This window comes from Mustela putorius, unplaced genomic scaffold (assembly GCF_011764305.1).
Source record: "Mustela putorius furo isolate JIRA1106 unplaced genomic scaffold, ASM1176430v1.1 tig00003867_pilon_pilon_pilon, whole genome shotgun sequence".
In the NCBI taxonomy this organism is placed as follows: domain Eukaryota; kingdom Metazoa; phylum Chordata; class Mammalia; order Carnivora; family Mustelidae; genus Mustela; species Mustela putorius.
In genome coordinates, this window is record NW_025422019.1 from 19,681,825 (window position 1) to 19,706,473 (window position 24,649).

Consider the following 24,649-nt stretch of genomic DNA (forward strand, 5'->3'; position numbering starts at 1 on the left):
GCTGGCTTTTTACCAAGGCATCATTGTCATACACACCCTCACATTGGGGATCATTAGAAATTTACATGGGGTGAAAAGCACTGGAAAACTATATTTACTTTTCCATAAATCATCAGAAAAATGCTAGCACACTCTCAGAGAGATATGAGAAAAAAAGAAAACACACACACACACACACACACACACACACACACATAAGCAGATGTGTATTTTTCATGTGAATGTGAAGGAAAGTGCTGGAAATAAATTTAAGCCTTCCCCAGACAAAGAAGTGGCAGGCATTCAAAAGAAGATAGATGCTTAGAGGAAAATGGGGTAAGTGTAGCAGAGAAAAATGTGAGCTATTTAAAAGCATAAATTAGTTCAAATGTTTCAACTAGAACTAATTAGTCCTAGGCCTGTTAAGAGTACTGCCTCTCAGATATTACCATTTCAGACCTCTGAGTAAGTACACACAGCTAAATTTCCGAAGTTTACTTTTGTCTGATGCTAAAAATTCAGTATAGAATATTTGTAAATTTTAAATAATAGAAAAACCCATAACCTCTTAATCTAGTGAAAATAAACCCACAATATAGTGTTGTTTCCTTTTAATATATTTTTTACACATTTTAACATAAAAGATATCAAGTAGTATACAAAATTTAAAAGCCTGCCTTTGTTATTTAATATTACTCCATAATATTTTTCACTGTCCCTCAAAGTATTTTATAAACTTTTAAAAAAGATTGTATAATATTGCCTTGTATGAATGTTCTTAATTACCAACAATTCCCTAATAAAATTTAATTTTAAATTTCTATAAGCATAAAGTTATGAAGTAAACAAAGTTTAATTTACTTTTAAGATAATAGAATTAATACATGATACTGTGGAAAATCTGGAGACTAAAGAAAATTACGGCAAATTATAAACAAATTTATCTCCATTTTTTTTCCTTCCCAGAGTAATCAGTTGTCACATAATTTTTTCAGGTTCCAGAAGTCTTTGGCCATCTCAGGGCCTCTCCATATTAAGTGATCTATCTATATGCTTATCTATTGATCTATCTATTCATCCATGCTTATATTACCTCAGATCTCCCAGACGAAACTGTATCTTAAATTCAACAAGTGCCCATAATTATATTTCAGGTTCTATAGAAAACCTGTAAAGGAGATTTTCTGGCATTGCCTTCCGAATTTACATATCTAACAGATTTTGAGGGTTGCAGTCCAAATTCAGATATGAAACAGGCTGCCAGCATCCTTCACCTGTTGGGCTGGTCTCTCGTTATCTACTCAATGTGCAGCCCTCTCATTTCCTTGGACCTCAGTGACCTGTGAGTAGAAATGGGATCACCTTCATGAATCTGCTCACATTGATTTATGTTCTCAGCCCCATGCCTGTCATTTGCCTCTCTTATCTTCCCCACAGACTCCTGAGGAATCCCTAAAGGGTTCTGGGCTGCTGTTGGTTGAAGATGAAATCTTCACAATGAGGAAATTTCACAGTCTCTACTGTGAAGGGCTCTGCTCATATCCTGGTTACAAAAGTCATCCTCTTATTTGACTGTAAGGCTCTTTATTTATAAGGTGTCTTAGGGCTAGTTCTACTCTAGAATACCCTGGGTTGAGGATTTTGTTGGAAGTAACGTATTAAGAAAGTGAAGTCAGAAATAAATGAGGAAGACAGACAAGTAAGGTTGTAGTTTCAGAAGGAGTCCAGCTTTAGGCTCATCCAATGGGAGGCTAAGGGAATAGCCTTAGCTATTTAAGGACTCTTAAACCTGAATCTCAGTCATTGCTAAATTGCTGTTGGAGGGTCCTAACTTCCTGCAGAACCCTGCTGCAGAGGTCTCTGAAGAGAGTCATAGGTGCAGGCTTTTATTTTATTTTATTTTATTTTTTTAAAAAAAATTCTATTTATTTACTTGACAGAGAGAGAAAGAGAGGGTGCACCAGCAAGGGGAGTGGCAGGCAGAGGGAGAGGGAGAAGTAGACTCCCCGCTGAGCAAGGACCCCCCCCACACACACACCCTGATGAGGGTATCAGTTCCAGGACCCTGGGGTTATGACCTGAGCTGAAGGCAGACACTTACCCAACAGAGCCACCCAAGAATCTTAGTTGAAGGTTCTTAGAAGCAGCACAAAGCAGCTGGCAAAGGGTTTACAGAAAGAGCCAAAGGGATTCAGGATGTCTGCTGGAGCATCAACAGTGCTCGCTAATGCTGTGGACTGAATGAATCTGTCTCCTCTAAACTTCCTATGTTGGGCCTCATCCCCAGTGTGATGGTATTAGGAGGGGAGGCCTTTGGGAAATGGTTAGGTCGCCAGGGTGGGGCCCTCATGAATGGGATCAATGCCCATGTAAGAAGACACACAAGAGAGAGGATCTCTCTCTACACCATTTGAGGATATGAGAAGATTGGCCAATTTACCAGTAAATGGGCTCTCACCCAACACTGAATCTGCTGGCATCCTGATCTTGGACTTCCCAGATTCCAGAATTGCGAGAAATAAATTTCTGTTGCTTAAGCCACCCAGTCTATGGTATCCTGTTCTAGCAGTTCAAACTGCTTAAGACAACTATACATGCCAAAATCCTCATTAAACTGTAGATCTGGGCTATGTGATTTCATATTTCTCATATCTAGCAGAAGATTCCATTATTAATGGCAATAATGTTTAACTTAAACTTATTAGAAGCTTTCATAAAATCAATTTGCTTTTAACCATTTCACAGTCAAACTAGTTTTTATTTGAAATCCATAACGGTTTAGTTTTTGTAAAATTCAGATCTTTTATGGATGACTTCATAGAGAAAGTATAAAATATTAGAAACTACAGGCAAAATGTGTAGCTAGCACTGAGGTTTGTGCATGAAGTCTAATCTTACCTATATGTAAAGGCAACAATCAGTGTCAATTTTATTGGGAAAACATTTTTTCTTTAAGTCAGTCATCTGTCAGCTTAACAATGGAGGTAATTCTACAAACTATTGAAACCAGGAATGGCAATAATTAGCTATCCTTTCATTATATTCTAGCATGTAGGAAAAAAACCCGAGTCTCCACTTGATGATTTAGAATATTAAATGCATCAACAGAGGTCTAAAAATTCCCACAGGAATTCTCTGTTACAGCTTAATTAGAACACTTCTGGAATCTGAGGTCAAAATGGTATATAGGGATGAAGACCGGTGATTGCGGGAGGCAGTGCTGATATGACTTACCAGCAAAACTCAAGCAGAAAAGTTGAAAAGTGTTGGAGTTCCCCCAAAACAGCCTGCAGTTTGGGGTCAGGAATATAAGTAGATGTCTGTCTGGACAGAGTATAGGGAAAGAAAACAGGCTTCAAAATCTAGGAGAAACCTATTTTCTTTCTTTGGCAGGGGGGAAGCTAGCTGACTTTTCCATTGATAATGTCATCCAATGTTTTTCAGGCATGCAAACACAAGCCTCACAAAATAATTGAATATTTAGTGTGGGAATAAAATGATAATAGAATAATTCTCTTTTTACTCCCTGAACTGGAAGAGAAGCAAAAATTTACTTGTTTATAAACTAAAGCCGAAATATTAGGAGAAGTAGTAGTATGCTTCCTCTCTCTACCTCCATTTTTTATCTTGGCTTTTGTTGGTAGCTGGCCCAACTAACTAAGGTCTAACTAAGGTTGAAGTTTCATCAAGAAATCCAATGCCAGGGACGCCTGGGTGGCTCAGTTGGTTAAGCAGCTGCCTTCGGCTCAGGTCATGATCCCAGCGTCCTGGGATGGAGTCCCACATCGGGCTCCTTGCCCTCCGCAGGGAGCCTGCTTCTCCCTCTGACTCTGCCTTCCACTCTGTCTGCCTATGCTCGCTCTCGCTCACTCTCTCTCTGACAAATAAATAAATAAAATCTTAAAAAAAAAAAAAAGAAATCCAATGCCATATCAGAAATTCATGCAACCACAGAAAACATAATTTACATCTATTTTACCACCTACTGTAGATCATACACTACCAAAATAAGTTCAATGCAATATGATGGCTATTTATGTGAGGTTCCCTAATTAACTTCATGATATCTCTTTGGTATTTAGAATTACTATAAAACACTCTTTCTGACACGGGGCATTGGTTTGCCATCAACTCTGAAAGGAAGTTTTTTTTTTTTTTAATTTTTTATTTTTTATAAACATATATTTTTATCCCCAGGGGTACAGGTCTGTGAATCACCAGGTTTACACACTTCACAGCACTCACCAAAGCACATACCCTCCCCAATGTCCATAATCCCACCCCCTTCTCCCAACCTCCCTCCCCCCAGCAACCCTCAGTTTGTTTTGTGAGATTAAGAGTCACTTATGGTTTGTCTCCCTCCCAATTCCATCTTGTTTCATTGATTCTTCTTCTACCCACTTAAGCCCCCATGTTGCATCACCACTTCGTCATATCAGGGAGATCATATGATAGTTGTCTTTCTCCGATTGACTTATTTCGCTAAGCATGATACCCTCTAGTTCCATCCATGTTGTCGCAAATGGCAAGATTTCATTTCTTTTGATGGCTGCATAGTATTCCATATATTCCATAGTATTCCATATACCACATCTTCTTGATCCATTCATCTGTTGATGGACATCTAGGTTCTTTCCATAGTTTGGCTATTGTGGACATTGCTGGGGCACCTGCACCTGAAAGGAAGTTTTTAAAGAATAAAACTTTATGCAGTGCATTTATAGTTAATATGCAAGAGATTTTAGATGCATCCACGCCAATTAAGTGCTATTTTTCCTAATATGTACTTTTTTTTGCATGACTGAATTTTTTCAAACACTAACGATGGAAAGAGAATATGGAACTCTATAGAAATATATTTGAAAATCTAGAGTAAATGAAAGAATTGCTAACAATGTTCTCATTGTCAAATTAAATAGCGGGAAACTTGGATGGACCAAACCCAATAGAAGAGATTACAAAGGTGAATAAAGATATATTAATTGGAAGAGGCTCCAAGAAAACTATAAAATACTAAATAAATTTAATATGAATGACCTAGGATCTATATTTATGATTTTCAACCTTGGATAGGACAAATAGGTCAGCGGTACAGAACAGAGAATTCAGAAATGGTATCCAGAATGTATGAGAAGCTACATATGATCAGTTCAGTTGCATGGAAAAATGATGGATTATTTAATAAGTAGTACTAATACCACTGTATGTACACTTGGAAGAAAGTAAAAGTGGACCTTCATCTTTTGATGTTTACTAGCAAACTCACAATTGTTTATCATTTTAAATGTAAGGTAAACTAATTAATAAATTTATATACAATACATATATATGTAAACTCTTAAGGAGACATCATGTTAAAAATAGGGGTGGGGGGGACCCTCCGACCCAGGATGGCTGTGTAGCTTCCCTTCTGTATTTTCCCTTGGCAATCATTTCAGTCCTTCCCCTTCTCCTTTATTCTTCTCAGGCCCACAAAACTACCTCCAACAGCATCTGTTCCATTCAGTTGCTTAGAAATTCTTACCGTTCCCACTTGCTCTTCTACTGGAGGCTTTGGGAAGACAGAGGAAGGGAAGCGGAGCCCAGAATGATCACTCGTGTGCAGCACCTTTCATGGAACATCGTCGTTCAGGACACCCTCACCACAAGCTGAAGCCTCCGCTGGAGACCACTGCGAGTCCAGAATCTATCATATCACAAAATTCTAGCTTCATGATGACTAGAAGAAAAATGTGGTCATTTTGCCTTTCATTTTTCTTATTTATAGAAACAGATATTCTCTTGGACTTTTCTTTAAAAAAATATATATTTATGGGGGGAGCATCCATGTCAGGAGGGGAAAGGAGAGAGGGGGTAAGAGAATCCTCACACAGACTCTGCACTGAGGGTAAAGCCCGAAGCAGGACTCCATTCCAACAACCGCGAGATCATGACCTGAGCCCAAATAATGAATCTGATCTTCTTAACTGACGGAGCCACCAGGTGCCCCACTCTCTATGACTTTTCAGTTGAAAGTATTTAATCGGTCTAAAAGTTAATTCTGCTAAATTAGAACATTTCTATGGTAAACTGGCTTAAAGTGTATTGGCCAGCCGAGCAGAATAGCCTGTGGGAAATTATGCTGACCTCAATCACCCCGGGCATTCATATTGACTACCCACGAAGGTTTTGAGTAGGATTTCTTCTCATACCTAGACACTTATAAACATTTTACAATGGTAACTGAGAAGCTCAGAATTATTGTATTAGGGTTGTTTTTAATTTATTAAACATACCAGAATTTATACAGTCAAATAAGTGCTACCTCTCCCCAGTGTCCCGTGACCTTGCCCTTGCCCTTGCTGTTAGTACTAGGTGTGTTGCTCTTTTCTCAGAATTTTCGTTAGAGTCAAAGATTCTATGAATCTCTTCAATGAGTTTTTGAAACTAGATGCGCAACTGAAAATAGCCAAAATCATACAGAGTAAAAGCTGGATAGTCATATAGAATAAAGTTGGAAAGAATATATGTAGTTATACAGAATATAGATGGGAAAACTCCCAGAATAATACTGTGTGTAAAGTTCCATATACATATGTAAGTGTCTCAAATTTGTTTGAACACAATTCTAAATATTTACTGTTTCTGAGTAACTACGTTAAATGCCAGCACTCACTAGGGATCCAGCTGTCACTTTGGGAGATTATAATCGCTATCACACGGTCACACCTTTTAAATACTGCACAGATGCATAAATATATTTCCTCTTTTAGACCCATATGGTCCTTCCACTGAAGCCAAGCCAATCTGCCCAGTAGTGGTCCAAGGTCTTGCTATCTCCAACTTCAGGATATTGTTTATGTCACAAATACCCCTGGCCTAAGGACCCTCCTCAAACCTTTGTCAACCCTGTTCAGCAATGCTTTTGAGACCTGACTCTGGACGCCCTGAGTATTCTTTTCTATTAAAAAAAAAAAAGATAATTTTTCACTTGAAGTAGCACTTGCCTAAGAGATGGCAAAATTAAATGTGTTTCATTACACTGGGTCTTAATCAGCTGAAGCTGATTAACCACGAGGGACTAGGAATGACCTTTCCCTGCCCCCCAACAAAAGGGACCCTTTCTGGATCTAAGTGAACTTGCTCGTGACCTACTAAACAAGGAGAGGATGCTTTTCCAGAGCTCATGCACCCATCCTCAGTCCTAGGAGAAATGTGAGTTTTCAGTGCTTCATTAGCATAAGCACCATGGCCCTCCACTCTCTAGCATTTAAGACCCTGAGCTTTGCCTTTTGGGCCCAAATATTCAGGGGATTTCCTCACCAGTGTGTGTTTCCTAATAAAGTCAGCACCGCAGGCCACCCTCACCTCTGTAGGCCTTGGTCTTGTATTCTTCTTTGTCATCTCTGACCTCTTCCGCCTCACTGCTGTTTAGTTATTGTTTCGGAACTTCTGTAGTGTCGGCACTGTATTTTACATTAAAAATACGTGACCTGGGGCGCCTGGGTGGCTCAGTGGGTTAAGCCACTGCCTTCAGCTCAGGTCAGGATCTCAGGGTCCTGGGATCAAGTCCCACATTGGGCTCTCTGCTCGGCAGGGAGCCTGCTTCTCTCTCTCTCTCTCTCTCTCTCTCTGCCTGCCTTTCCATCTACTTGTGATCTCTCTGTCAAATAATTAAATAAAATCTTAAAAAAAAAAAATACGTGACCTGCCCGTATTCTTATTTTGTCAAACATGTGACAAAAGACGCCCCTATTACCTCTCCTTACGAATCTTGAATCAGGGATAGATTGCTGATAAACTATTTCTTTTTTCATCCCTAGAGACACCGTTCCTTATGGTCTCCAGATAGCATTAGAAGCATCACCTGGGAATTTCGTGAAAATAGACATTCTGGAGCCACAGTTCAGATCTGTTGAATCAGAAACTGTAGGGGTGGGGGCCAGAAGCTTCCCGCATCAGGCCCTCCAGGTGTTTCTGATCACAAACTCAAATCTGACAACCATTTAGCAGGCAGACTGCCCCAGAGCAGTGTCTCAATAAATCCTTGTTAGTTTGCCTTGGTTAGTCCTTCCTTTCAAGCCATATTTATGATTAAGGGAACCCAGCCATTTTAGGCAGAAAATAGGAAAAATATACAAAGGATGCTGTAGGAATTTTAGGTCCATAGAGGGAGCAGATTCTTCAAAAAGAAATGCATCATACCTGTTTATACTCATGTTTCTTTTCTTACCTTGTCTCATCCCGGCGGTGTGATACCCGCATACGTTTCTGACTCTCCTGGTTGTCTTCTGCATGGTTTCACACAGGCCCTGAGAAAAACCTTCTTTAACTTTCTGTCCTTTATTCATATTTCAGAGTTGATGTCTTCCCAGAAAGCCAACCCTGAAAAACTGCATGATATCTAGGGTATCTGGAGTCCCTCCAAGTTCTCTAGCAAAACTTGTTTCTCTTTGCATGCCTTCACTAAATATGGGGCTTTCTGGTATCTCACATTTTCTAGAAGCTCCATAGTTTTTAGATGTCCCATGAAACAGTCCCTTAATGATAGCCCTGCAGCAGCCAGAGGCACCCGCTGCTTGTAAACAAGATAGCAGTTGGAAGTAAGGACAAGGATGGACATGGAATTGGATGCTGATTGACAAAGTAAGAGAGCACTGAACTTTCTATTTTTTTCTTTTTTCTCTTTGTACTAGGTCTTCCTAAATCATAAGTACTTAGAGCACATGGTAAATCTTTACTTGATTAGCTCTTTGGACCAGTGACTCTCCACTTTCTCGAGGCTGTTCAGATCATCTGGGGCAATTTATTTATTTATTTAAAGATTTTATTTATTTATTTGACAGAGATCACAAGCAGGCAGAAAGGCAGGCAGAGCGGGGTGGGGGGAAGCAGGCTCCCTGCTGAGCAGAGAGCCTGATGCGGGGCTCCATCCCAGGACCCTGGGATCATGACCGGAGTTGCAGGCAGAGGCTTTAACTCACTGAGCCACCCAGGAGCCCCTGGGGCAATTTATTTTTAAATCTCTGGGCATGGGACCCATGTATCAGTAATTCTTAAATTTCCCAGGTGATTCCGATGAGTAGGTAAAGCTGAAAAACACTGTTTCAGATTTCCTAATTGAACATTGTTAACAACAAGCTTTCTGCCTATTTCTCAATGTTTCTTTTCCTTCAGTCAGCTCCCAGAGGTCTGTCCACAAGTAGATCAAAGAACTGCCCAAAGAGGGAAACTGAGTCATCCCCCAATAGCTCTAGGATCAAAATAAGACACAATTACATGATCAATAAGCTCTGTTACCGTCTCTCTCTTTTTTGCATCTGTTTTTCCCCCCTATCTACCCAAGACCCCTATTCTAACTTTATGACAAAGTACCCACCATATCAGAGAAAACTATCTGACAAACTTGCTAATAATAAAGCTTCAGTGACCTAAAAGGTAACTACTATTCTTTTTTATGGATTTTTGCATCTTCAAAAGTTACCCGAAGAGGAAAATATCACACTCATGGGGCTTGAGAGTGTACTAACCCAAGATAATGACTGCATTTCAGGTTAGGGCTGTATCTTTGATCTAAGAGACCTTCCCATCATGCTCTGGGGAAAAGTGTGCTGCCTTGGAAAAAGCAATTTACAGATTTCCAGACACAGCATCCCAGGAAATGATATGGAAGTATGGGCTGAAAGATGGTAAAAATTACTTGATTGATATATACATAGATAGATATAACACAAAAGAATTTCTGGAAATGCAAATTGTTTTTAGTATGTGATGGGAATCTCAATTTTTAGAGCAACATTGATACATACCAGTCACAAACCTTGCTAAATCACCCCTTCCACTCCTATGGTAATAAAATTAATTGTCTTGGTTAGTTTGAAGACATTCCTAACCCATAATCACCAACAGCAAAGTATAGATTTCAGACATTTACATCTAAAAAGTTAAAGATAACTTAAAATATAATGCTGAATGGGGGCACTTGGGTGGCTCAGTGAGTTGAGCATCTGACTCTTGGTTTTGGCTCAAGTCATGATCTCAGGGTCCTGGGATCTAGCCCGGCATTGGGGCTCTGTGCTCAGTGGGGAGTCTCCCAATTCTGTTCCCATGAGTGCTCACAATCTTTCTGTATCTCAAATAAATAAATCTTTTAAAAAAAGCAATACTTAATGATTTCTGAATTATTCAAAGCTTAGTGCTTTTTTTTACATGTTTAAAATTTTAACAATCAACTTTCTTTTAGAGAATGAATAGGAAAGAATTACTAAATATAAAGAGATAAAAGAGGCCTTTTGCAGTTTGCCATGCTTCACTTTACTTATCTAAAATCGGGGCTCCAAGGTGGCTCAGTCGTTAAGAGCCTACCTTCGGCTCAGGTCATGGTCCAGGGTCCTGGGATGGAGCCCTACATCAGGCTCCCTGCTCAACAGGAAGCCTGCTTCTCTCTCTCCCACTTACCCTGCCTGTGTTCCCTTTCTCGCTGTGTTTCTCTCTGTCAAATTAAAAGGAAAAAAAAAATCTTTAAAATCAAATCAAACCAAATTCTGGTTGAAAAGTAAGGAGGAAGGCAAGAAGGAGCCTCTGACTACTATCCAAAGAAGACCCTATCAGATGATGATTGAATCACTGCAAAAACACTATTCCACTGAAGTCACTTCCTCCAGTGGTAAGGTCTAGACTTGTGGTCACTTGTGGAGGGTCAATAGCTCAAGACAGGAGTGTGGTTGGCAATTTAAGTGTGAAATTAGATTTCCAGTGTAACTAATCATCTAATTGCCTGGCAAAATATATTCTATATTTGCACATTTAATTATGTTTTAATTGAAATCTTTCTGCTCATAATGATTTGTTCTAATTTCCTCTCAAAATTATCAAAGGAATAATTCAGTTTGAATTCATTTATAGGGGAGGTATATATATTTAAAAAAGAGTAAAAATGATGGATTTTCAAACTGTTTCTTGAAAAAAAATTTTTAGTTCCCATAGAGGTGCAAAGGAAAACATTAAAGACAATCCAGATACATTGGATTGCATTTGAACACTCATCTAACTTTGAAGATGGAGAGAATATTCTTTTGTTGTGGATGTGCCCATTATAATATTGGTATAATTAGTCTTTTAGCTGTAACTCAGATTCTTGGGTCAGGGCAAAAGCCTTGTTTGTTTAGAAGAGGCAATTCTCTAAGAAAGTGGCTCATTAGTCTTAGATTCCAGGCATACATGGTCTGGTCTACAAATTTAAAACAGCTATTTAAATTCCCTTTATGAAAATTGTGCCTGGTAGGGCACTTCCACATGCAACAAGGTCTTTATTTCTAAATCTAGACATTCCAGGAAACTAGAAAAGGTGCGGTTTGTATCTCTAGATATGCCACAGTTGATAAATCCAAAGATTCGGATATTAACAATTAGGCAAACTCTTGCATTTCCCATGATTTTAGATTTGAAGCCATCTACTAACTTAGTACTGGGGAAATAATGTCAGGAATGCAGAGAGAGAAAAAATTCCCAGTTATGTTTTTTTGGGTGTCTATAATTGGAAGTCAGATTAGGCCTTTAAAATTAATGACATATAATGTCACACAAAGGTCAATTTGTTATTCACTTGGGAGTTACAGTTCTGAAATTAGTGACTCGAGCATCTAACAGTTTAGATTTAAGTTAGGCAATTAATTTATCATCTGTTATAGTTTCTCTTCCATCCTGATCCTTGCCCTGAACAAGATGTCATTTCATAAACCCAATTAAACATGGTACTTACTGTGGCTTAAATACCAAAACAGATTTAATGTATTGTCCAATTTCACAGATCAGCAATGTTTCTCTTCCTGCATCACTTACCATGACAGTAACAGAAGTGAACAATCTGTGCCAGTGGATGAGCCAGAATGAAAAGAGCATTAAGACTGTGTGGTCCTGCACGTAAGACAGTTGGGAGTTCTTCACCAAAGGTGTCAGAGAGTTCTTGGAGATACTGTGAAATTGATATTCTATATACATGAATTTCAGCCTTTTTCAAAATAGGTAGAATGGCTTCTGGAAGTCTTTCCAAATTTTTTTTAAGATTTTATTTATTTATTTGACAGAGATCACAAGTACGCAGAGAGGTGGGCAGAGAGATTAGGGGGAGCAGGCTCCCTGCTGAGCAGAGAGCCCGATGTGGGGCTCGCTTCTAGGATCCTGAGATCATGACCTGAGCCGAAGGCAGAGGCTTAACCCACTGAGCTGCCCAGGTGCCCCTTTTTTCCAAATCATTGAATTAAAATGTTTAGTCAATGAATAGACAAGCCAGTGCTATTCTCATCAATATTTGAATTGCTTTTCCAGGGTGGTTTTTTTTTTTTTTTCTTAATTAGAAGAGGGCTCTAGTTAATTTGTTTAAATAGTGAGAAATCAACATGGAACTGTTTTGTTCTGGCCTCACAGTGAGCTCGGCCTATCCCACTCCCTCTTCTCCTGTCCAGGCATACTCATAGTGAGGCTGGTGTGAACTAAGTCAGATAATGTTACTGGTTTCTTACTAGAATAATTACTTAATTTATAATAATCATATTCTATACATGTTGCAACAAGTTCACAGAATGTGGTTCCTTTCCAGTCTGAAGGGATGGGCCATGATTGGTCTAAGCCATGAACGTTGTGGTAGACTCTTTAATTTGTTCATAATTCTTTGTTCCCTTGCCACCCTTACCATGCTTCAGTGAGGGAAAAGAGGACTTCCATGCTGCATTAACTTTGGCTTGGCTGTATGATGGCCTTACCTGTGGAACATGGGTAGAAGTGAGAGAGTGAGTACCTATTTTAAGAAAGACTACTAGGAAACATCATGTGTTTCTGCTTCTCCTCTTGCATTACTGCTCTGAATTGTGAAATTCATATGTCCCAGCTAAGTCACAGCCCTTCAGCTTTCCAGGAATGAGGGACTCATGAAACACACCTGAACCTCCCTCATGGTCTGATGGAGAAATGCTGCAACTGATCCACAAACTCATAAGTCACAGATGATAAACATATGTTTGTTGACATGTTAGTGTGTTTCTTCAGCTGCACTATTATAGCAAAAGCTAATTAATACAAGTGTTGACTTAATTCTTCTTTTCTTGTAATCTTGTGGCTAATCTGATGTTTTAGAAAAATATATTATGGGAGGGAACTTAAAAGTAGATTTTGACCTCTGATGAAAAAGTGAGAGGGTGGAAAGTATATGCATTTTTAAAATTTCATTGGCTTTATTGTTTAAAGACATAATTATTGGAGTTGTGGTAGTGACCTTTTAACCGTGAAGAATTACAAAGGATGAAAATGAAACGTGCTAAGAGTAGCAAAGCAGAAAGCTAGAGAAAAGCTGTATGCTTATGACATACAGAACTGCCACAGAAAAATCTCATAGCTCTTATTTCCAGATAAAGAGAAACTGAGATACTATATTACTTAAACCACTATTAGTGACTCTTCTGTTACTTGCACCGTATGCACTTAATTAGTACAGCATGTTTCTAGCAATTTACCGAGAAATGACTGTATACACACAGACATCTTTTTAAATTAAAGCACCATATTATATAAATTGTACTATTTTCATCTAAAAAGAAAAAGATGACATTCCTATATACCATAGTATCTCTGTACCATAGGATCAATATCTGTCATTTAGAAAAAATACCTGCCTAGTGTTCTATGTATGATTATAACAATGCCTTTGTGCTGAATTAGGAATCTTAAAGATCAATCAATTTCAGTGAGTTATTACTACAAAATAAATTTTAAAATATATAGAAAGATAAAAAATGTGAAAGAAAAGCTAAAGGAAATGGAAATTAAATCCACAAAACATAATATCCACCTGAAGGATTCATGAAGGAATAGAACAAAGGAAACAAATATTAAGAAACAAAAAAGTAGGGTGCCTGGGTGGCTCAGTGGGTTAAAGCCTCTGCCTTCAGCTCAGGTCATGATCTCAGGGTCCTGGGATCGAGCTCCAAATCGGGCTCTCTGCTCAGCGGGGAGCCTGTTTCCTCCGCTCTTTCTGCTTGCTTCTCTGCCTACTTGTGATCTCTGTCTGTCAAATGAATAAATAAAATCTTAAAAAAAAAAAAAGGACTAATAGAAGAAAACTTTAAAAAAGTGGACTCATCAATTACATCCTCTGAACTCATTACTCACAAGGCAGTAAGTTAAATGAATTTTTTTGTAAAACTCTAAAAGCAGGTACAGCTTTTGAGTATGTGTGTGTGTGCACATGTATGTGAAACATTTATTTTACTTACTTTTTAAAAAGGATTTATTTATTTGAGAGAGAGAAAGGGGAAGGACACAGGGAAAGAGACAGGGAGAATCCTAAGCAGACTTCCTGCTGAGTGTGGAACCTGACGTGGGGCCACACTGAAATTACAAGTCAGATGCTCTACCAACAGAGCCACCTAGGTACCCCTTAAATTACTTTTGTTGAAATATCACATATGTACATATAAGGACAAATTTTGAGTGTGATGAATTTTTACAAAGTGAATATAGCCATTTAACTATCCACCAAGTTAATAAACAACACATACCCAGGAACTCTGTCAGATATATCTTCACTTAGGACATTATTTGTGATACTCATCTATGCTGTTCCACATGGAAGTAATGCATATTCATTATTTATAGTACTCTATATGCAAATAGATGACAGTTTATCTTTTCTCCTCCTGATGGACATGCGGGCTGGTTTCAGGGTTTGGTTATTAGGAATATTAATGTTTTATGAATATGATGTTTTAAATATTCTTGTCCCCCTCTTTATGTTTTTTCTAAGTGAAAATGTATGGATTTTCAGATGGACAAGAGACACTCTCTTTGTCTCTGGGGAAACCTTGATAGCTAGATTTTTTTGGCTCTTGGCCAAGATAACAGCAATGAGATTTATAATGTAGAACTTAAAGTCAAGAAAGAACTCCTCATGACCTTCAACATCAAGTTTTTTGTGTTGTTTGGTTTTGGTTTTGGTTTTACTGAGGGTTTGAAACTAGCCCAACTCGCTTGACAACATAGCTTAATTACATGGACTAGGGGGTATAAAAGACTAAGGGTTTCTCTTTGGAGCTCTCCTGAAAGCAAGGTTCCTGTCATAAATCTTGGTAGTTCAACCTGAGGACAGAATACAGTCTGTGTGTATGTAAATAAGAAGAGACCTGGGGGGCTTGCATATGGGATGTCTTTCAGAGCCTCAGTGCTTGCCTGCACAATCTCTGATTTGCTGCACCATATTCTTTGCATTTAAGTGAACACCTTAAGAGGGTATGCTTTATAGAATAATGTTCCTTTCAAATATCCAAACTTTGGGAAATTTGCAATATAGATCTAGCTCTAGGTATATACTAGGACTGAATTTGCTAGTTCATAAGATACACACATGTTGAGTTTTGGAAGATACAGAAAAGGTTTCCAAATGATTGTACTAATTCACACTCCAACCAGCAGTGTGTTAATGATCTGACTCCTTTACATTTTTTCATTACTGGTGTAGTCATTTTATTTTCATTATTCAGTTGTAGTTTTTCTAAAAAAATTTTTTTTTTCAAAATTTGACATAACTTCAGACTTAGACACAAGTTGAAAATATAGGACAAAATAATTTCTTTTTGAATCATTTAAGAGTAAGTTACTGGGCAGCAGGCCAATAGCTCTAATACTTTGGGATATATATCTTACAAAACAAGATTTCTCCAACACATCCACAACAAACCAATAGCATTGCTCATACTGTCTTATATACGTTGCTAGGATCTAATCCTCAGACCCCATCCAAGTCCCTCGCATCCACACTTAGTTATCCCTGTGTGTATTCACCCTCTTGCTGGGGCTCCGATCCCCTCTCTACATCTGTATACCCCAGAGAACTTCTGTATACAACAGAGAGAACTTTCCTGAATGTTTTATCTTGTATAACCATAACATAATCCTCAAAGCTAGAACACTAGCATTGGCATTAGTACAATAATATTAACCAAGCTACAGGCCTCGATCGAATACCAGCTGTGTTTTCCTCTAACGTCCGTTTTTTTTTTTTTTTTTTTGGTTTCAGGATTCTGTATAGGATCCCACCACCCAACATTTAGTTGTCATGACTCCTCGGTCTCCTCCAAACCATGACAGTTCCTTAGTCTTTTTGTTTTTTAGAACCTTGCCATCTTTGAAAAATACTGGTTGTTTTTTTTGTTGAATGTCCCTCACTCGGGTTCTTGTGATGTTTTCTCTTGATTGGATTGAAGATATGCATTTGGGGCAGGAAAAACCAGGAGTGATGCTTCTTTTCAGTACAACATAGCAGGGATTATATGATAGTGACAGTATGTTTTATTACTGATGGTGTTTACCTTGATCACTTGGCTAAGGTTGTGTCTGCTAGATTTCTTTACTATAAAGACACTATCTTTACCATTGTAGCTAATAAATATCTCAGGAGAGATAATCTGAAGCAATGCAAACATCTTTTACCCCAAACTTTTGCCACTAACTTGGGCATGCATTCATGGATCTGATCACTAACGATTATTAATGTGGTGATTGCCCAATGGTGATTATCCATCTCCTTCTTTCTGTCTATATTCACTTAGAGTTTTTCTTAAGTGCTATCTTTTCCTCCCCATTTATTTATTTATTCAATTATTTATATGGATATAGACTTACATATATTTAGTCTATTCTATAGAACAAAATCCAATAATATATATTATTTATTTTATCACTCAAAATGTTTGAATTTTGGCCACTAGGATCTCCTTCAGGATGACTGCTATGTTCTTTCAACAAGTTCTTTCTTTCATCGCTTACTTTATTTTCTATTTTTTAACCATTTCCTTATTTTCAAGGACTATAAGATGTTCTAAGCTTATCTTGTGTTTTCCCTACCCTAGATGAGCAATTAACCATTTTTTTTTCCATGAGTATTGGCTCTTTTTGTTGAAAAAAATCTCAAACTTAAAATATTCAATATGTTTTATAATATTACCAGGAATATTCTCCAATAATTTATAGTGAAAATTATTTTTTTAAATATGCTCACAAAAATTATTATAAGCATCTAAAAATGTTTTCATTCTATGCATTTAAATTATGTCATGGAATAAATAGTAATTTACTAAAAAAAATGGTGTTTGCCAAGATCTAGGTGCTAGGTGTTCTAATAGAGTATCATTGTTTTTATATGCTCTTACTGAACAAAGTTAAGGAATATATATCTATACATTAACCAACACATACTATAAGGATAAAATGATGAAACTTTCTTTGAGGAGGAAGTTTGCAATCTCCCCACACTCCCATCCTTCAAATGTCTCCTTGAAATCTTAATAGGCCCCAAAAGAGATCTGACCTTTTGATTGTGCAGTGCAAATTTGGGGACCTTCTGATATTTGGAATGTAAACACATATCTCTAAAATTAACTTAGAAGACTTGTACCAGGAAACTATCAATAGGTATGACTCTTTGTCTATTGAGGAGATGAGAGAAGTTATTCTTATGTCTGCCTTGCTAAAGAAATTATGTGAAAATATGTCCAGGTGTTTTGTCACATTTTTTAATACCTTACATACATGTAAATCTATTAATTCTTACTTAGAAATAAACTGTGTTCTCTTATCTATATTAGTTCAGAGGGGTCTTTTGTTGGCAAGGTTGTTTCATTTCTCCCAAACACACGTACCCACATCTGCATTTCTGAATTTTGGTTTAAAAAGAGGGGATGCCCTTGGATGCTTAAATATTGGTGAACAGACACCAGTAAAAAAAGAGCAGAAGAAAATATATTTGTAGATTTGGTGGCAGAACATTAAAGAATTTTTCCCTTTGGGCACCAATTATCTCTGAAAAGTAGAAAGTACCTGTTGGGTGTACCTATAGAATTGGGAGGAAGAAGGTCTGAGGAAAGTAGAGGTTTATAAAATTAAAATAGTTACTGCCAACAATGGGAAATACAGTTGAACAAAAAACAAATCATGCTTGGTTGCCGAGTAGTTTCTTGGATGAGTTCATATTGATGACTGCAACCGTCATCAACTGTGGTTCACTCACTCCAGAGCTGCCTCTGCTTTTCTGCTCCCCCAGTCCTCCACACCCCTCAGCCAGTGGCGCCACCCCAGCTGCACACCAGATTCATATGGACATCTGTTAAGAAACAATGATCCCTGGGCTTCACCTGCGAGAGGCTGTTGCAACCCTTCCAGACTATGACGACAGCATCGAGTATTTAAAATCTCCCCAAGTGATTCTTAAGTGCCTGAAGGTGGAGAACCACAGACCCAAATGTACTACTCACTTCTCCTTCGCTTGCCGCAAATAAACTACCCATGCACGTCATTTGTGAACACAACAAGAGTTTACTGAAGACCGTAAATTGGGAGTTGAATAAGCAAGCAAATTTTGTCAAATCAAATTGAATTCCAAGGTTTAAAAATTTCCCATGGCCACCCCAAGAACTGGAGACATTCACTGGGCCTTCACCCAGCATCATCTTCGACTTCAAACCATTTCACCAGCTCCACTTCATCCTTCTACCCCAATCTCTTTTTGCCCACTTCTTCCTAATCTGCCTGACCATGGGGAAGTAAACTTCCCACCCTTATGCCGAGTGATTCAACTCCTACTAACAATCTGACATCCTGCACTTTCTCGCAGCATGGGCTCTAGCTATTCATCTCCTTTGAGACTTTTTATGAGGCAACGTTCTTGTGTATTATCTAGTTTGTAGAATCAGTACAAAAGGATGGTGCTGACTCCAGAGCTTCTAGGGCCCTGGAGCTTCTAAGGAATACATGGCAGATACAGACTTACAGGAGGAGTGTAAATTATTTTTATTTTTTGCATTCATTCAGTAGTTACTTACAGCCTGCTACAGGTTAGGCCAGTGAAGGGAAAAGGACAGACAAACAGCCATACAGTGTAATCAGGACAATGGTTTAGTAAACATCAGGGGCACACAGTAGAAACACCTACACAAACTAGGGGGGTGGGAGGAGAGAGGAGGTGAAGGAGCCCTAGGTAGTCAGAGCCCTGGGTTGCAAGCTGGCTCCCTGAGTCCAGACTGGCAGCATTGGAGAATTAGAGCATCACGAGGGATGTTAGCGATCATCTCGTCTAATTACCGCCTTTTGTGGATTAGGTTATAGAAGCCTGCTGTCTAGGAATTGAACTGACTTGCAGAAGATTCCATAGCAAGTCAGTGGCAGGATCAGGATGAAATTGGAACCTGGGTACATTGGTTATGGGGCTAGTGATTCTTTTCCCAATAGGTGAGTTTCTAAGATTCTACTTAGATTCTAAGATTCTACTGCAGAGAGTGGGGCAGCCAGAGTTGGTGAATCTGCTCTGCTGACCCCTCTATCTGCAGTGACTGCCTCAGCCTGCAGCCCTTGGCTGTGCACTCCCTAGGGGCTCCACCCAAAGGGGACCTTGGAGGGAGAGGTAGACAGAGAATTTGGGTCCAGCATGGAGTGAGAAGGGCACATACTGAAAACAGAAGAGAACGGGGCAACTATCTGAAAGGAGAACCACTCTAACAAATGTTAGATTTTTCAGTTACAAAGCAAATATAGCCCAGGCACATGGCACAGCTTTGGAAAATTCTAGGAGAATGAACAAAAGTAAACAAGAATAGAAAAAGATGACTTTGGGACCCGTGTCTGAAGTGAGTGAAGAGGCATTCGGAGACATAACAGCCAAGGAACACACATACCCATCTAAGGAGAAAACCCAGACAAATCTACAATAAGCCTTTAAAAAAAAATCCAGTTTGTACGGCATCCAGTGAGGGAGTGCAGATATCATTTCTCCATTACTATGGTTAGACTTGCTTAAACGCAGCCCTAATAGGGTAAAAACACGATACAATGGGACCATTCCTCACAGCAGTTCTCTTTTCCTTTTCACTTCCTACCGCAAGGGACTAACGTAGAGAAATTCTCTCCTTTCAGTTAGTTTGGCATTTCCCAATTTCCACATTTGTCATTATGGCTCAGGAAACTTCTTTGCTTGGATAAAGATGTTCTTACATTAAACATAAAACTTTTCCCCAGCGTCCACTAGTTCACCCACTAAGCAATTTCTTCCTTACACACCAGAGGTCAGTGTTGGCCTGTTAATTTACATGAGCTATTAATTTTTATTTTCCCAGGTAATAAAAATGAGGAACAAAATGCCGGGGATCATTGTTATACTGGAATTTGGTATTAATCTCCTATGAAAGTTTCTTCTGGGTGGATATGTATATATGACAAATGACTTAAGGAAAAGAAGGAAAATTTAAAAAGGGGAAAAAAGCCATGCAATGGAAGTGGCCCTTGTTCTTCAGGAAAGCATTCCTAACTCATCCCCGGCATTTCAATTAAGCCACTTTTACATGACACTTATTATTACATGTGAGAAATCGTCCTAACTAGCAGTATTGATTTACATGCTGAAAGTCCACTGAAAGCATAACTAGTGTTTTCACAGTGTTGGGAGCCGAGGAAGTGAGAATCCCATGACTGCATGGGACTTCAGTAATGTATCAGTTGTGGATGGCAAAGTTGCAGATAATTTGGACAAATAAGATGGGGGTCCAGCCGTATAATACTGACTGTAGGTACCTAGAGAAGTTCAAAGATCTAATGGAAAGAAGAAAAAACCTAAAGGCAGATAGTAAAACTGTCTACAGATGTATTAAAGGCTTTCCACAGAAAGGAAAACTAGACCGGCAAGGTTGCTTTAGTCGGCAAGGCACAGAATTGTAGACAGGGACACGGCGACTTCATACAAGGTAGAATTTTCTAAAACTACAGCTGCTACAACATTTTTTTGTCCGGGATACCATAGAAACAATTCCGGCATTGGTTATCAGGATAAACTACGGGAATGCCAAAATCTTCTGTGTTCTAAGGTTATAGGAGTATGTGGTTGTGATGCCAAACAGCAGACATTCTCATGGATTCCCCAAATTTCAAGCCTCTCTCCAAGCATATCTCTTCCAGGTGGCACCTGATTTAAAAAGCCTCAGGAATCCTCCAGAACATTTTGCTCATCATGGATGCCTCTAATATTTTAACCACATACATTGGCTTTTGTCATCTTTTGAAATATATTGTACATTTTTGCATTATTTAGCTTTGTGTTGTTACGTCTTATCTGTAAAATAGATGACTCTTTCAGGAATACGTGTTATTTTATCCTCCGGAATACAGAGTATAATATGATGAACTTAGTAAATACTCAGATAATATTTGCAAAGGGAACTGATTTCTTTATCTATAAGCCAGTGAATAAAAACACCCACTTTCCCTGCCTCCCTGAGTTTTGAGGCTCAAATGAGATAATGTGTCTGGAAAGCCCTTTGAAGAGTATAAAGTGCTGTACAAATGTAAGGCATTATTATTTCAGAGGGTGTTCTCTCAGTTATAATCTTCCGTGTCAGCCTGAACGTAATGGCAACAGAAGAACATTTTTAAAAACTTAATCTGAAAAGAGACTTGTCCCTTTTGGGCACAAATTATAAGACTCCTGGAAAAAAATGTTTGTGCATATTTTTGTGTTTGTTTTTAAATAGCATAATGAACTATGGTCTTTCAGGGAAAATGTTGGCCTGATAGAAGTAATTCACAATGTAGAAAATTGCCCTTGTGTACTTCCAGGAAGGAATTGCAAACAAATGAGCTATTTTGTCTTCTCAAGCAAAGGGGCTTACTGGGCATGGGTGGCAGCTGTTCAAGTCCATCTGGTCAAGAATTCACTAAGATCATAATGTGAAAGTAGCTCAAATGCAGATTTGCACGACAGCCTGCAAATGTTCCTTTGGAGACAAAATGGTTTCTCAGGCCAATAATCTGCATTTTAAAAAGTCTCCAAATATGGGCTTATGGAATAATTCACAACAGCTTTAAGAAGCTATTATGGCACACTGGGAAAGTCATCCATATAGCAGGGCATACTTGTTCTGTCGATCTGCACACATTTGTTTACAGTTGGCCTTGACCATATCACAATTTCATAAATAGTTTATTCATTTTTTTTTAAGAATGACTTTTCCAGATAAAATATTATGAGCAAATAGAGGACACAGCTAGATTTTAGAAACATCTTACTAACTTTGAAATGATATTTTAAAAATGAAATAAGACCATAAGATATGCCTGCTGATAAATGGGAGGGGGGAGAAAAAGAATTAACTGGAAGTTCATAAAAGCTTCATAGCAAATAAACAAATGAGAAAGCAATAAATGATAGAACTATAATCTATAATCTACCATAATGGTACAATTACATAACTTCTTAAAATAGTTTTATCATTTTAACATGCTTTTTCAAATTAGATTATATGAATAATGTTGTGAGATAGAATGTGTATGTTTTATAGTGGAATGTGCTGACATTAAAAGAGGGGGAGTTGGGGCGCCTGGGTGGCTCAGTCGGTTAAAACCTCTGCCTTTGGCTAAGGTCATGATCCCAGGGTCCTGGGCTCTCTGCTTGGCGGGGAGCCTGCTTCCCTTCCTCTCTCTCTGCCTACTTGTGATCTCTGTTTGTCAAATTTATAAATAAACAAAATCTTAAAAAAAGAGAGAGAGAGAGAGAGAGGGAGGGATTGATTCTGTATCTCTTTCTCAAAAGCATGACTGAAATGAACACTTAGGATCATTACATGGACCTGGTGCTGGTGCCTTAGTCCTATTTGCTCCAGGTCTCCAAGGTATCTACTATGGTGACAACACTGCCCCTGAGCCTTCTTCTCACCTTGTTATCTCTACCTTCTCGAGGCCAAACACCTGCCTCTTCTCTTCATAATCCTCATAGAATTTCAGAAACATTGATAATTAGAGAAGTTATTTCTAGGCTTGTTTATAATTATCCTCCAGTGGGCTAGGCCTGGCTTAGAATTGAAAGAGAGAAGCAAGAGGGCTTGGCAAAATGTCTGTTAGTTCTAGAGTTAAGGCTAGAGGCACCAGGGCAAGCTCACATCTCTTGGGGTGTCCCAAGGAATCTCTGTTATGTCCATATCAGGTCCAGAGATCATTCCATCAGTCAAAGGCCATGGGCAGCCTTAGCAACTCAGAGTCAAGAAAGTGTTAGCAGTCCCTGGGCAGTCACTAGTCATTCACGGAGTCCCAGGGTCCCACTTGGTTGTCTCTTCAGTGGTTTAGGAGGCAGTAGGGACACCTTGGTGGTCATTTCCACCAGAAGCACAAACTCAAGGCAACTTGGCCACTTAGGTGATAATGCTGGCTTTTGAGATTTATGGTAGGTTTATTGCCAGGGTCTCTTCCTACCTGTTCCCACAAGCACTGCAACTGACTCATAAAACTTTCATCCCTTCAGCATATGCAGCTCTAATTAATCCAGGAGGATGAAATGGAACAGGCTGAAACTTGATTCAGAGGTTCTGGAGTTAACAACCCCCATTCTACAGCCATCAGGGTTCAATCATGATAGATCGCCCAGGGCTGAGGGAGCAGGAGCCAAGTTCAGAGGCTATTATAAAGGCTCCTATTGACTTCTTAGGGCCAGAAGACACACGTTATTAGTCTTCAGGAGGTAAATGCTCTAGACACTCCAGGCCAGAGTCAATATCTGGGTCTGACTCACAGTCCTCGTAAGGGACCTCTGGGTGGCACACACGAGGTTTTGAGCAAGCATTAGTAGAATGGATGTTTATGGAAGGACAGTTGTCTGACCTAAGGTAACTATATCCCAGTGAGAAACGTTCTTAGAACTAATTGTTGAAGAATTGTACTTCACTTGTTTGCTTGTCTTCTCTGTCATCCAGAATGAGTTTTTTTCAAGAGAGAAACTGTGCCTTGCTTCTGCTCTTCTCCTCAATGGCCATATAGTTCCAGGCATCCAGTAAGCTTTGTTATGAATGAACAATCCAGGTAAGCCCAGTTACTTATTGCCATATGGCTTAGGTGAGACAGGGCTGGAGTTTAGTAAAGGACTCAGTCACTGAGTAGGACCTGGACAAATGGATCCCATCACAGATGTGGACAATAACCAAAGCAGCATGTCCAATACAATAGAACAATAGCAGGTTATAGTCCAGCTAAGTAGATACCACAAAAATGTTAAAATGAAATGGAGCCATTTCCAAACAGTTGGATGGAATATGACACAATTCATTCTTAGAGAAAGGATAGCAAATTGAAATAAGAGGTACCTATCATTATAGAGGATGGTCCAAACTAATGGGCCAGGATCCAGGACTGGGATATTCCTTTATGAGAATGCAATGGCAGAGAATGAAAGAGAACCTCAGAAACAGGGATCAAACTTGGGTGCCTGGGAGCAGGCAAATAAAACTTCAGAACAGGGAATCAGTCAGTTAAGCCAACTCTTGATTTTGGCTCAGGTCACAATCTCAGGGTTGTGAGACAGAGCCTAGCGTCAGCTCCTGGCTAGGCATGGAGCCTGCTTAAGTTTCTCTTTCTGCCCCACCTCTCATCCTGGCTTGTACAGTCGCTCTCTCTCTCAAAAAACCAACACAAAAACAAAAACTTCAAAACAGAGTCAGATCCATTTACCAGAACTAAGGTATGACATCAGAGCAAAGGCAAAGTAAACAGGATCAACCACAGTTTCTAAACATGTAGCCATGAGAAACTCCCCAGCAACAATTCAGCATAAGGCAGAGAGTCAAGACAGTGGTGAACTGTGGGAGGGCTTGAAGTGACCACAACTCAGGGAAGAGGA

The 24,649-nt window shown here is 38.9% G+C and overlaps 1 long non-coding RNA gene across 1 annotated transcript; it reads right to left on the bottom strand.

Moving 5' to 3' along the window:
- Positions 1-4,606: 4,606 nt before the first annotated feature.
- On the bottom strand, positions 4,607-8,341 carry LOC101688193. Its single transcript, XR_201216.3, has 3 exons — positions 8,192-8,341; positions 5,504-5,698; positions 4,607-4,655 (listed from the first exon to the last, which is right to left on the bottom strand). It is a non-coding gene; the product is annotated as an uncharacterized LOC101688193 (long non-coding RNA).
- Between the last annotated feature and the right edge of the window lie 16,308 nt (positions 8,342-24,649).